At 36.9% G+C, this 14,754-nt stretch overlaps 1 protein-coding gene across 1 annotated transcript in view; it reads right to left on the bottom strand.

Annotated features, from left to right (window-relative positions):
- Positions 1-10,548, bottom strand: part of PDE5A (phosphodiesterase 5A) — a 132,413-nt gene extending 121,865 nt beyond the window's left edge. The window contains exon 1 of the mRNA XM_052681609.1: positions 10,041-10,548. The gene's annotated coding sequence lies outside the window, so the exon portion shown is untranslated. The remainder of the gene's footprint in view (positions 1-10,040) is intronic.
- Between the last annotated feature and the right edge of the window lie 4,206 nt (positions 10,549-14,754).

Here is a 14,754-nt window from a genome sequence, read left to right on the forward strand (position 1 = left end):
ATGCACCGCTGAAAACAGTGGGGCTTTCCTATTCAGTTCTGCAATTAGAGTAACATACCCCAGGACTGTTCCTTTGGCGTAGGAAAGATACAAGAGAAACTGGAACAACTTTGTTTTCAGGCTAGTTCAAAATAAGACTTGCTGTTACTTGAAGGTTGTCTATCACTAATGAATTCTTACTTGACGGTAGATATTTAAAAGTTACTGTATCTGTGTAACAACATGCAGCTATAATATTTAGTTAATTCTGTTTATTAGTATATGGAGTTAAATGCTGGTATGCTGTCTTTGTAAATTCTAATAAATACTGCACAATTAAATAATATACCAAGAATCATATTCTTTTTTTTTTGTTTAGTATTCTATTCTGCTTTGTACCACGTATCGCTTTGATATGCTGTGGTAGAATAGTCTGCTCAAAGAAACTGAGTGGCAGAAACCAGAGGTAAATGAGAACATCTGAAACTGAAAATATCTAAATTTAAAATTTTTATCCAATATCTTCTCCTGAATAAAAGCATGTCTTTCATGACATATGTGCTTGTTATCTGCTAATCTTGACATTTGAGAATATTTCAGAGTAAAACAAGACTGCTTTTGGAAGAGATGTTTGGATGACCAAATTCTCCTGTGGCTCTTTAGGAAGTCAAAGTCTGTGAAAGAACTTTGGTTGCAAAGAGTCTCTTCTGAGTAGAAGGCAAAAGGAAAAACTTGAAGTCCATACCACATGCAATTTGTTGTCTGTTGTTTTTTCCCATACATAGCCAGCTTTCTCTGGGGGGAAAAATGCAGATGGTAATTGGTTTTTCCATAGCTGTGCAAGGATTTTGTTAACAGACGCTGACTGATTCTGTTCTGTGCCATTGGATGGCTGATTCTCAGAGTACTTGCTCAGGGCTGCCAAGTTACGAAGTCTTGATGCACATGCTGAGTGTGAGTAAAAGTTTTATTACTCTGAACAAGACTTCTTAGCTCAATTCCCTTGTTTACATTGATCTGGATATTAATGACCTGTTAGTTTGAAGTGGACATAAAAATGTCATACGGACTAAATCAAATCAGAATATTTCTTAGTTTTATTCTTCAAATGTTTAATAGATAATATCACTGGGCTTCACTCTTCCCTTTGATACACGTTTACTGGCTAAACGATCACCTTTTTAAATAAAATGTAAACCCACAAATCATTTGGCTGCTTTTGCTGTAATTCCTATGAGCAGAGTCTCTTCTTGTGGAGGTGAAGGAATGGTTCCTCAAAGAGAGTGCACGTGCAGAACTTTTCCTTTTAAGTATTTAAAATAATCACTTAGTATAATACAAAAGTTTTCAGGGCCTAATATCTGTCAATTATGATAGGAGAAACTTGAATTATTTCTGCTTAAGATTGTCTCAAGTTTTAAAATACTAATCTTGAGTATTTTAAATTCTAGGCTAGGCGTATACCCTGGGCTGTCGTTCACCTTTTTATAAAGAAACTTGTTTAATCTGATAATATGAATACAGAAAATGAGTTATTTGTTTTTTCCTCTTTAGCTTTTCTTGTTTGTTTCTTGTTTTGTTAGTGAGGACAAATGAAAGACAAACATATGAAGAGTTACATTTCAGAAAGAAAATTGATCTCCCAACTTATAGTTAATGAGAAAATGACTTTTTTTTTTTCTTTTTTGGTATTAAATGGTTGTTTCCCATAAGATCTTATTTATAATATTTAACTAGGATATACACTTAGGGAATTACTATGTAATCTAGGAATTAAATTAAAACTAATGAGAGAAGTTATATATGAAAACTCAAATGACTTTCTTTAAAAAGAGATGCTTTGTGCTGCTGCAGTGGAAGTTTGATCTGGACAAATGCGATGACATTTGTTGCACTTTTAGATAAAGTGCTTCTGGAGGAAAATGGCACTTGACCACAGTAAAATCATAAATAACTGGGGGGTTGGACTCGATGATCCCTGGAGGTCCCTTCCAACCCCTACAATTCTGTGATTCTGTGAAATAATGTCCAGATTTACTTAATTTCATGAAGCTAATCTTATCTAGGTGATTTATCAAAGCCTTCTGGTATACAAGAACAAATCGACAAGAACAAACCAATAAATGCCCTTGCCTTCCTCATACAAGAACTGGCAACGTGAGAGTCAACCTGATCAAATGATCTAAGAAGCCTCAAGTGAGTAGTACCTTACCTTCACTGGCTTCTGCAGTGATGCTGAGCAGCTGCTTAAAGCAGCTTTGTATGTTGTTGTTCTTGTCAGTTAGCATTAGAAGTAGAATTTTAGTGTTTCAGCAATCTGTTTATGATATTGTTGTATGATTCAACAAGAGTTGTCACCGCCTTTTGAGACAACATCTTAAAATTCTTTCTGCATGTGGGATGACCCAGAAACAACTGATGCACCTGGACATATCAACATATTTCTGTTGTGCACTGTTAAGTGTCTGACAGGTTAAGGATATGCTTCAGACAGACTTTTGGTATCTATGATGCGTGGCTCTGACTATAGTATAGGGAGGTGCCTAAACAATGTGAAAAATCTATGAAACATGGTTGTTCTGATTTTGATTCAGTTATGATCAGTAAGAGATGGACTAATCTGTAAAAAGTGAGTGCTAACTTGCGACTAAATTTCAAGGCTGAAATGGTTTTGAAACAGTTTTTAATCTAATTGTATGTCTAGCACTTGATTTATATATGTATATGATGACTGTTGCATGTGACACAAGTCATTGAATCATAGAACAGAATCACAGAATGGTTTGGGTTGGAAGAGACCTTTAATATCACCTAATTCCAGCCCCTCTGCTATGGGCAGGGACACCTCCCACTAGACCAGGTTTCTCAAATCCCCATCCAACCTGGCCTGGAATTCTTCACAACCTCACCGGGCAAGCTGTTCCAGTGTCTCACCACCATCACATAGGAATGACATGCACAAAAAAATCCTATTGTACAATTCACGTTGTATGTGACAATGTGATTCATCTACTTGGAACTTCATAAGCCCAATTAGTCTTCATCTTTTCTTTTTTTATTCCGATAAATTAAATCCATTATTCAGTTCAAAGTTGGGTAAGTCAAATATTTTAGAAACACATCTTGTGATTTGAGTTATGCAAGGCTGATTGTGTGTGGTATATGTTTTCCACAGAAATTGCAAAAGCTCATCTTAAAACTCAGAATTAATTGTAGTTTTCTTTACTAGTTTTTTATTTAAATTTTTTTTTTTACTCTTATTTAATTTATCATAATTGGCAACCTTATCAAGCTTCCATGATTCTCATGATTCTAATAAGAGGCTGGAAATTCTTGTTCTTAAAATAGGAAGACTGAATTTATTGCTGTTAGAGAAAATATTTAGGCAGACCTATTTAGTATAGGAACAGTAAAATGATTCATAAGCTTCAAAAATGGTTCCTGAAATTTTACTTGGATTGTCTCTGTGGAAGTATGAAAGGTGAGCTCAAAAAGGCCAGAGAATAGCAGATAGTAAATAACATTGCTAGGGAGTTTTGAGACTGTGATGAATAAGGAGAAAGACTGTATGTGAAGCCATAGCGTAAGAGTGTTGAAAACAATCTCCAGTTACATAGATGCGTATCTAGTTTCCATATATATCTCAAGAGCATTAGGGGACCAAATTTTGCACAGTGCTGCATGTAGGCAGAACCTTATACTTATGACACTGAAGTCAGCACTTGAGTATGATGAAGTCTAGTGCACAGGCCAATTAAAACCAACTTTTTAAAGCTTGCTTATGTCTCTTTTACCGTGATACCAAGGCCACTTGGAAATAAAGTCCTATGGAAAACTTAAGAAACTCTAGGACATCACACTAGACTTCTGAAGAAGAGTTGTGGGGTTTTTTTTTCCCCCAAATGCTTTTTTACTGCTAAAAGATTGCTGTCTTACTTACACAGAATGAAAGTAACTCAGATGATGATGTTCAGTGATTTTACATAAATGTCTGCATATATTATCTGCCTAAAAGCATTTTGTGGCAGGGCTTGTACATTTATTTAGTTAAATATACATTTTCCCTATACCAAAAATATCTCATCCATCTTAGCTCCAGAAAAAAATAAAATGAGGCTAATAGCAATTTGTTGGTATTGGCATGCAACAGTGTTTCTTTGTTCTTTCCTTTCAAGGAGAAGATGCAGAGGTTTTTGGTTATAAAGACATAATCTAAACAAGCATGTAGTTTTAAGAGATTAAAGGATACAGTGACTAAGATGGGCCTGGATTGTGAAGAGAGACAGTGAAATAGTAAATTACCAAATATAGGGGGAAAAGTAGGATAAAAGCTGAAGCTGATTTTTTAGAGTTTCAAGAGACCGATTAGCAAAGCAGATGGATATAACATGAAATGAGAACTAATTGGGATCTAATAAGTACAAGAAAAATCTGAAATCTGGAAGACAAATCCTGTATCAGCCCAGGCAGTCACTGATCCTTAGCAGCATTTCTTACCAAAGAAAGTGCATTTCTGAGAAATCCAACAGTGTAATTTTTAGAATGATCATTCACATTTTTCAGTTAAACAAATTGAACAACCAAGTCCAATTTTTACTTATGTTCTACTTGGTCATACAGAGATATTGTTCATTTATTGCTGGTGCCATCCAGCCATTCTAAGTTAAATGCAATGATGTCAGCTCTCAGTTCTGTGTGAAATTTTCTAGCTGAGATACAAGACAACCGTTTTCAGGTAACTCTTGTTGGATAGAGATTCACTAGAGCCATTGGCATCTCAGGAGGAAAAGGCTACCAGTTTTCTCTTAGTGCTGCACTTGGTGGTGATATCAGTGTTGGCCAAGAGAGCAGGGCCATAGCAGAGTGACATGGATGTGCTGTGTTGGCCTGGCAAGTATAGCTAGGGAGACACTGCTTGTGTTTGGGTGTGATAGGTGGCGTATGAAAAAATCGGGACTGGGGGAGAAGCTGCTGCAGGAGCGAGAGAAGTGAATGCTACTTGCCTTCTGGGACTGTTGTTCCCGGTAGTGATGGTGGTACCCACTGCTGCTACAAACTAATTCTGTTACTACTGTATAAGTGGGCACTATTTCCTTCAACTGTCTCTGCTCTTTGTATTTTCTCTAGGCAGCTAGCACCAGGCATAGCAATGGGGATGACTTTATTATGCAGAGTGCAATCTGGGCAGTAAGTAGCACTGTCTGTAGGTCTGTGCTCTGTCCCCTCTGTGCGCCTTGTACCTGTGCATACAGAAAGAGTTCCTAGCATTTGATCCTTCTGTTTTTGTTCTCCAAATGTCCTGGTTTTGTGATTTTTGGTTATCGATATTCCGCATCATAACATCGTGTAGTGCACTGGGAATTAAAGTGTTAATACCTGATAGAACTGACTTTATCTTTACATCTGCTTAGTAATAAATATTAACACTGTTTTGTTTCCTTCTACTAGACCTGCAAAGTTAAAAAACAAAAGGTATCTAGACTAACTAAATTCCACCTGTCTAAGGCAAGCCTACATGTCACTGAATTTTTATTACTGATGACTGTGTTAACCAGAATGGACCAGGGTTGATACTTTCAGTGTCTAAACTTGATTTTTTTGATGTGAAATTAAGAAATACCTTCAAGTCATGCTTTATAATAATAGGCAGAATTAAAGCTTTTTTACGTGCTTATTTTTGAGTAAAATCGCACTTTAGGACACTGGGATTTATTTTGCCATCAGGCTTGCTTCAAAAACTCAGATTGTGTTAAACTGAGGATACAAGGCATATTACAGAGGAAGGTAAGAAATCTTCATGATTCTGGTCAGTCAGTAGTGCTTTTTTTTTCATTTCAAATTTGGGAATAAGCCTGACTCTACCTTCTAGAGGCTAATGAAGTAGCTGCTCCAGAAGCTGATGTGTGCTATGTTGAAGAGTTTTACACTTAAAGAAGGCACAAGGAACTTCTGCTTATAATCAATTTCTAGCTACTGCTTGAGTGAAGAAAACATCATCGTGATATAAGTGACTAATTCTATATGGAAAAGGAGTGGAAAAAAAATACTTTCCTCCTGTTTCATGAGGCAATTGGCTAAGTTCCTGAGGAACTTGCACAGCACATAGATCATCTGTTAACACCAATCTAATGTGGTCTTGAGATCCGGAGGGCTATGCAGATGATTGCTTCTGAAATGAGATTGGGCTTTCTCTTGCTAATGAGAGTACCCAGCAGATACCCAGGTCTACGCGCCAGAGACTGGCTTCATTTAAAAAACAAATGAAGTGTAGCTGACTCGTGCTAGCTTTTCTGCTGGAGAGCTATAGTGTTAGACATTGCTTTAGGAAGATACTCTGAAATGACAATTCTGATTTGAAGAAACATTTGCTTCATGCTCTTATGCTATGGAACTTATTAAAAATTAAAGTTATTATCAAAATTTCTTGCAGGCTAAATAAGAACTTAATGGCATTGAATACAAGAATTCTGAGATGTCATTTTTCCTATCGCTATGCCAAAGCTATTTAAGTCACACCTAAAACTAACAATTTGAAACAATCTGTCTTTCTTTAGCTTTCTTTTAAGAAAGATAGAGCCCTATTCTTAAAGCTATTTATGTGTTGCTAGTTTTAATAACTTAAAAAAAGTCTGACTTTGCACAAATGCTCTTCTCAGTGTACATGGTTATAACTTGTACCTCCTTTTGAATCAGCATGTAAGACAATTTTATGCAGAATTCCTCTAGCTATGATTTTCCACTTATATATACATTTTTTTGACAGAAGGAATGAAGAGCAGACAGATGCTCAGATTAACTGCTATGCAGCTAGGAAGACTTTGCCAAGACTAGTGGCTTATGACAAACTAAAACCCTTTACAAACTGATTTACAATTAGTTTGATACACAGTCAGCTACGTTTGATTGGATTTCTGAGTGAGAAATTCTGAATGAATCGGAGAACATCTTTTTTTTAATCTCTTTTTAAATGTGCCTAATGTTCTGTCAGCCATGCAGACAACGGAAAACATTTGTCAAAACAGATGGCAATGCAAGCCCCTCCACTGCTGAACACGAATGGTGAGTTCAAGGACCAGTTAATGGCAGGAGAGCCAAGAAATATTTTGAGATTTAGTTGAACATTGAATATACCCCAAAAAATACACTATTGCAATTCCAGGACTTCTTGGCCATAGCACACTCACAATGCTGCAGGAACAGTTATTTCATATTCTGATTTTCCAGCCAAAATGAAGAATTGCTGAGGTGCACGAAAAATAAGATGTAGCATTTAACATGTTTTTGAAAAGACATGTTGAACAGCTGGTTCAGTCCAATAAACTATACTTTACCTAGCAGTTCATGGTATTCCGCAGTGCCATTCAGTTTCTTTTCATACACTAAGGTAAATATTATCATAAAAAGAAATTATGCAAATAGACTATGCTAAGACTAAATGTGAAAATATCTGGATTTTCTATTTAAAAATGCTGGCATGTTACACCATAGTAGTTTTAGCAGAGCAGTTAAGTATCCTGTTAAGCAGCTTAAATTACATTTTTTAAATTAATTTAAAGAACTGTAGAGAGATGTTCATCATAGAATAATAGAATCATTTGAGTTGGAAGGGGAATCCTTAAAGGCCATCTAGCCCAACACCTCTGCAATGAACAGGGTTACTTGCAACTAGATCAGGTGCTCAGAGCCTCTCCAGGCATGCACCACCTCTCTGGGCAACCTGTGCCAATGCCTCATGTGCTCTCTACCCTGTGTAACTTTCTTATGAGCATGGAACAATGATAGGTAGTTAATTTCTATGACTATGGTTTCAAATCGAACCTAGAATATATATTTTTCTCTTTATAAATATATGAGATTCTTCTTTCAAAAAAACTGTTCACTGATACTTGTCCATATATTTTGACAATCTTTAGACTATGCATTTATTAAATTAGTACTGTTTTAAGATGAGTTCATTATAGTCTTTTATTTTTTTCTAAAAATGCATTGGACTTCTTTCTGTCAGAAGAACATTCAAGTGCTGCCGCCATCCAAAATAACCTTAAAGCATGTGCAAGTCTGTTGATGAAAGCTGTTAGATGCATCTGGGTTAATGAAGTTTTTGTAATTTATACCATTCTAGGACCATTTTCAAAATGTTTGCTCTGACTGGACTTTGGAATTACCCCATCTAGATTAAAGAAGTCCATGCTTGCCTGGACATTATCTTTGCTTCATGGGAATTCTAGCAAGCCAGTGTTCCAGAGGATGCTGGTGGAAAAAGATTACTAAAGTTGTGCGTTTTCTGGCATGATTGTTCTTATGCCTGCAGGGTGCTGAGGAAGAGAAAAGAGGAGGAACAGGGAGAACCCATTTAAAACCACTTCTGTGCCTGCAAGAGATTTATTTCTTCCCAATCAAAATGTTACATTAGATACAAGATGCTCTAAACTGCAGCTTCTCTGTACTGGCAACTGTTACCAGCAGACCAGACCACAATTTCTCCACCTTGGAGAACAGATCAGGGTTCAAATGGTGATATCACTAGAAGAATTGTGGGCATACTTCCATATGTCTCACTCAAAAACTTGGTGATTTCTTGCAAGGAGGAAGATGGAAGATGTGACGAAAATAGCTGTTAACTTTTGCCTTAAGCACTAAAGATCAGTGCAAATGCCCTATGCAGACATTAATGTCCTTCTGTTAGCAGTAGTATTCAACTTCTAAGAAACTGCGTGGAACGTGGAAACATTCCAGGTAACTGTGGCAGATGCACAGTGACACAATGAGGTTTGTAAAGATGTGGGAGGTAATTATTAAAACTGAGGACCTTGAGGGTTCTTTTGTCAGATAACAGCTTGCTGTTGAGGCTGTCTCAGGAGGATCACCTGCTTACAGGAAGCACACTTCTACTTTTTTTTTTGTTTGTTTTGCTACAGCACTTGAGTTTTATCAAACCTTTTTTTGGTCTTTCATCTTTTACTCTCACAATGTGGTTTGCTCACCAGTCATTCCTTGATCTGGGAGCATCTGGGAGCTGTATAACGCAGTGAAAATGGATGCACAAGATTGGAAAACCATGCCTTTACATATATTCATTAAAAAAATAAGAAAAGAAACTCCAAGTGAATTGTTTTCAGAAATCTGGTTAATAACAAGGCATTTCTTACCTTTGTGAATGTGTTTAGTACTGTCTAAACCAAAAGAAATGTTACTGACCAATAATTCCCCTATAAACATAGAATTTCACAATGATGCTTCGTTTCATGGTATTCCGTGGCTAATGAGCTTTATAAGCTTGTATCACTTTTGCTAAAACAACTGGAATGTAACCACCTGCATATTTATCCTACTAGTCAAATTTCCCTTCATTTGACAGACCTCTAACTATGACTTCATGTACTCTGTGAGAAAGAACAAAGATAGCCTGTGGTCTCTTATTATGCAGCACGAACAGATTATATCATGTAAGGTCTGATCAAATGTCTCAGTAAATTCAGCTGCATGCAGTAAGCACTACTGTTATTAGGCCATCTTAAAGTAAGAGTGGAATTCCCAGCTCTTCTCTAAAAAGCACCACTATGTTACTCCTAGTAACTCTTTTTTATGCAGAATATGGCTTTGTTTTTGCTTGGGATTTCAAAAGGTACCATGCTATTTTTAGTTACTAAATAATATGATTTAGTAACTGTTCTCAATAGATTGTGTTGGCATCTTGCAAGCATTCTATTTTCTCTTAAAATAAAATCAGTTCTATGAAAGCTGCGTTATTCTTATGAAAGCATTTATATATATATTTCTTTTGCATGTTAATCCTTAGCATTATTTTGCTAAGAACACACTTAATGTGCCAAAAAATCTCCTGAACCCCAATTACAAACCTTTCTGCAGCCAAAATTTCTCATGTAAATGCCACATCACATTAGGTAGGTAGCAGGTTCTTGAAGTAGATTATCTGTAACCAACTTCTCAGTTTTCTGAGCCTTATGACTGCTGTGCATTCAAAGCATTGTTCATTTATTGTTTTTGTCATCTAGTTAGATTGTATAATTTTTATCCAGCCAGTTTACTTTCAGCCTTACCTTGGTATTCACAACCTCATCTTGCTGAGAAGTCTTACCCAGGCTTCTTATCCTGGAAACTTGGGGCTTTTTATTTGTTTTATTAACTTCCATGCCTTGCAAGCAGTCCAGTTTTTGTTCAGTCGTGTTCAGTAGGCTGGCGCACGTCTCTGCACTGCTTGGGTTTTCTTTAATCAACATATGGGCTATAATATATTGGTTGTTTTCAGTCTGATGTCATGGGAAAAAGTGTTGCTTGAGTCAGTATGGAAACGTGCCCAGATACGCTCAAGTTGTTTCTTCCTTGACTGTAGTATCATCTGCTTGGAACTTTTCACTTGCCTTCTAATGGTTATTCCTGCTTGTCCACAGGCTGTTTCCAGTCCAAATATAGTGCTACTTGATTGAAAAAATCCAAGGAGCAGTTTTCTTTTTGGCATGCATTTAGCTGTCCCAACTTATTACTTTCTGGAACTTCATGGTTCAGTTTGTCATAGAATGTCAGGGCTCACTAAGGCTGTCCCTCTGGACCTTGCAGAGTAACTTCTGTGTCTGCAAGGCAAGAAGAACTCTGCAGAAGTTTGGAATGTTTTTCAAACTCTTTTCTCCCCGTGAACTCATTGTGAGGAAGCACTGACCTAAGGTACCCTCACAGAGCTCCTATTGACCTGTAGTCTGGATTGTGCAATACATTCAGGGCTGTGCCTTACGTTGGAGTGTTTTTCTTGCACTAAAGGATTTTTTCTTACAATATTTGGGAATTAGTTTAAGAGCACAGCCTAATTTTATTAGCTTGGCTGCTTAGCTAAAGAATATTAGTGAGGATAAACTAATGTAAGTCCACTAATAAATAGCAGAGTGGAGTTACAACAACAAAAGAAATAGTCCTTAGATTCTAGAGAAATCACTACAGGGTAAGAACATATCAGTAGTATCTTGAAAGGATGTAATATTTTCCTAAACTGTATAGGTAATGTGTGGAAATTTAACAGGAAAGGAAAATATAACTGGAAGTTTAATGTTGTTATTATTGATGGCATAGTTGTCAGAAAACCGTGGAAATCTCTTCAGGATAAAGCTGTCCTAAGCTCTAGCTTTAGATATGTAGTACCTCCTCAGGAAAAGAGGCTCAGCAGGCCTCAGAGTTTGCATGTTCCTGTTAAAGTAGTCAACGAACTGAGTGCAAAATGTAACAGCTTCTGTTCCGTAAATACTAGCTGGGATATTTCTGTAACTTAACCCAGCTGCATAAGAATGGGTTTTCCTGAGAACAAAAAAGGCACCATTCTAACTTGAAGGTTGTCTTGCTGCCAGATTTCAAGCCTCTGTTACAAATCATTATGGCTCTTCAGAAAACATATGAAAAATATGGATGTTGGCAAAAATTTCCTTCGCTAAGTTTGTTCCAAAAATGGCTGAACTATTTTCTATCAAGCTTTCAAATAAATAAGGAAAAGTCCAGAGTTTAAGTAACAGAAATTTCAACCTTACTGGTTGAAATTTGGCATATTTGAAAAGCTAAGTGTTTAGCAAAAATAATTAGGCAGAGTGAACTGTTGATTTCATAATATGCTCATCCTATAATAACAGCACTAAGACTAAAAGGAAAGGGTCAGGATATGCCCATCCTACTTCTTTGTAATACAGTTTATCTTAGTAGACAGACATGGTCCCATAACAGAACTGAATGCTATAGGTCTTTAAGTGTGGTCCAGTTGCACAAGTGCCGCCTATTTGTTAGCTACCTGGATGTTTTCAGAGGATGGTGGGAGAAAACGTTTGTAGGTTATCTTTTAAGGATGTAGAAGAAAAGTGCTCAGAAATGTAATACAGCTTCCTAAGCTTTTCATTTTGCTTAACCTTTCCCAGGACACTTCCCAGCTTGTAGCCAATTTGTCTTGTATTTGTTAAACCTTTCAAAATTTTCTTCATGTGTTTAACTGAACAAAAAGAAACATTCTCTGCAGGAAGTGGTTCTGTTTTGCAAGGGCTGCAACATATTTTCTGGCATCTTTTCTGGCATTTTAAATTGTGCTGAAAGCCTTAGTTTAGTGTAAAATGACTTCACTCATGCTATCCAAAGGGACACCAGTAAAAATTTTTTAAAACACAGTATCAAGTGAGGTCTACTCTGATGTCATCTGACTAACCACTGTTTTTGTTTGCATTGGGACCTTCATATAAAATGGATGGCTGAGGAACAACATGTGGGGAAATCTTTGGTTTCTTGTAGCTCGTTATGGAAGGACTGCTGAAGACTGCAAAACACAAAGTGAAAAGAGGGGTGAAGACATCTGGGCCTTCCTAACATGGTGTTTAGATAGACGGAGTAGTGTGTAATTTCTCCAAGGAACTGAAAACATGCTCATAATAGTGTGGAAATAATATGTATCTTTTACTACCTAAAACTCAGTGGATTTTAACTGACAGGGAAAAAAGTTGTAAAAAATAATTTTTCTATATATAAATACATGTAGACCTAGAAGTTACACTTCCCTGGATAGCCTTCAACCACAGTGAAGATGATGACAAAACTTAATTCATCTACAAATAGATTCAGGGTAAGCACATCTTGATTGCATTCATCTTCTTAATCAGAAGTCCAGCTTGTGCTTTCTGTAAGCTTGTATCACCTGTTACGTTTCCTGACAACCTATAAAAATGAACACTAAATGCTCCTGCTTACCTCATCTCATCACTATATATACATATGTATTTTCTGTCTGGCCCCCATCTAGAAGTAAAAGCATCTGACCTTTAGGAGAGGTACATGCAGTTACAAGGGAGCATATAGTCTGATATTCAAACTGAGATATTTCTTCTTAGTTACTAGTTTGTATGACCAGTGTTTATAAAACACTGAAGGAGATATCCAGGATATTTTTGCTATTTATATTTCCCATTGTTGCAATTCTCTAGGGATGATTAAATTGGTTGACTTCAAGGGTGTGATAGCTACTGATACAAATAACTTTCCCGAAGATTTCCTTATGACTTCAGAATGGTTCAGTCGGTAACAAAAACATTTCTAAAGGGGTTTAGTTTGCGAGCTGTTTTCTGAAATTCTTGCCAGGCACTGATTTGCATACAGAATAACTAAAACTGTTTAAAGCTAATCTCTGAGTGCCCAGGCTTCTCTAAGAAATCTAACTATTAAACTCCCCTTTTCAGGGAGTTTTCCCTTTACTTTCCCTTTTACCTTTTCCCTTTTTATTTGAAGCATCACTAAAGTTCTGCTGTTGGGAAAATTGTGGACAACCAGCCTTTCCGGTGAGACTTCCAGTCTTTCCTGATTACAGCCAGGAATGCAATAGAGGAAGAAATGTCTCTTGCTCTATTTTGATACTTATGCTCCTGATCCCCAAAGAGAAGGGAAGCAAAATGAATTAATACGAGGTTGTAAATGTTCTTTACATAGGCTTTTTCATTCTATGTTTTAGCTGCAATTTAAATTAGTGTTTTTGGGGGATAAATGCTCTGGAATAGTTCACTTTTCTCTCACAGAATAAAAGATTTCAGGCAGTCCGGAGGTCTAAAGTCCCAAGTAACCAAAAAATGAATGTTTGATAATCTTTCCCTCTCTAAATCTAAATTTATACACTCAAAGATTCAGTGTTTATATGTATAAAGGTACACTTTGGACACCCATTCTAATTAACTGAAAGATGTTGGAGGTAATAAGAATCTGTCCTTATATATCTGTCCTTATAATTCAGGGTCTTTTAGCTAAAGAGACTTCCTTTAGTTATCAACAGAAAATACTGGAAGTTTCTGTTCTCATGTCCTCTTCAATTATGTAACTTTTCATGCAGACTTGAGTTAGAAGCAGCTAGGTGTGCAGACATTATAGCATCATATAATGATGCACTTGATTTATTAAAAGGATAGATCCCACTCTGACAGCAAAACATTCAGGGTGTTTGAGGAAACTGAAACTCTTCACCTTACCAGAATGAAGTCAGTGTTATTCCAGTGTGAAATACTTGCGTTACCATGGCGTACTGTTACATATACTGCTACATAGAAATGCAGACATTCCTCAGCTAAAAAGTGCTCTTATGTACCCTAAAACTTTCCCTGGAGGAGCAGCCCTGCTTTTCTTGGAGAAGAAAGTTTTAGAACTGTTTCAGAGCCATCTAAAATTGGAAAGTCCCAGAGAATGAGACAACTCGTTGGCCAAGGGGATGTGAATACATTTGAAATTTATTAAAACCTTGGAGACTTGCTGAAGTCACACAATGGTGATCAGTCATCAAGGCAGGCCAAGAACAAGCCTGGCAACTGGTACTCTGTGGTGCCATGGGAGCACAGTCCTTGCTGCTAGTAGTGCAATTGGTGTAACAAACTTCATCCTGCTCCAGAAAGCAGGTACTGAAATGAAGAATTTTTGAACTAAGACTTGGGGGTACTGTCACGAAGGAAAGCTCTCCAGCATACCTATGAAGAGAGGAAGGGAAAAACTTGGCTAATGTTCTCAGTTAAGTGTCACCTTTAAGCACACTTGACTGTGGCTCCTCCACTAGAAATAATGGATATAATCAAAATAGTTTGGGATTATCAGAAGGTAGCAAGGAGGAATTTTGTTGCTTCCTCTGATATATTTTTCAAAGAATCAGCAAGAAAATGAGTTAGGACACCATCAGGACAGATTCTTCTTTACTGCAGGCTGTGACACTGAGGAAACTGCCAGCTGGCAGTGGTGTCACTGCCTCCTTCTCTGTATTTCTGCTGCTCC

Source organism: Tympanuchus pallidicinctus, unplaced genomic scaffold, assembly GCF_026119805.1.
Source record: "Tympanuchus pallidicinctus isolate F22 unplaced genomic scaffold, pur_lepc_1.0 scaffold2, whole genome shotgun sequence".
NCBI classification, from domain to species: domain Eukaryota; kingdom Metazoa; phylum Chordata; class Aves; order Galliformes; family Phasianidae; genus Tympanuchus; species Tympanuchus pallidicinctus.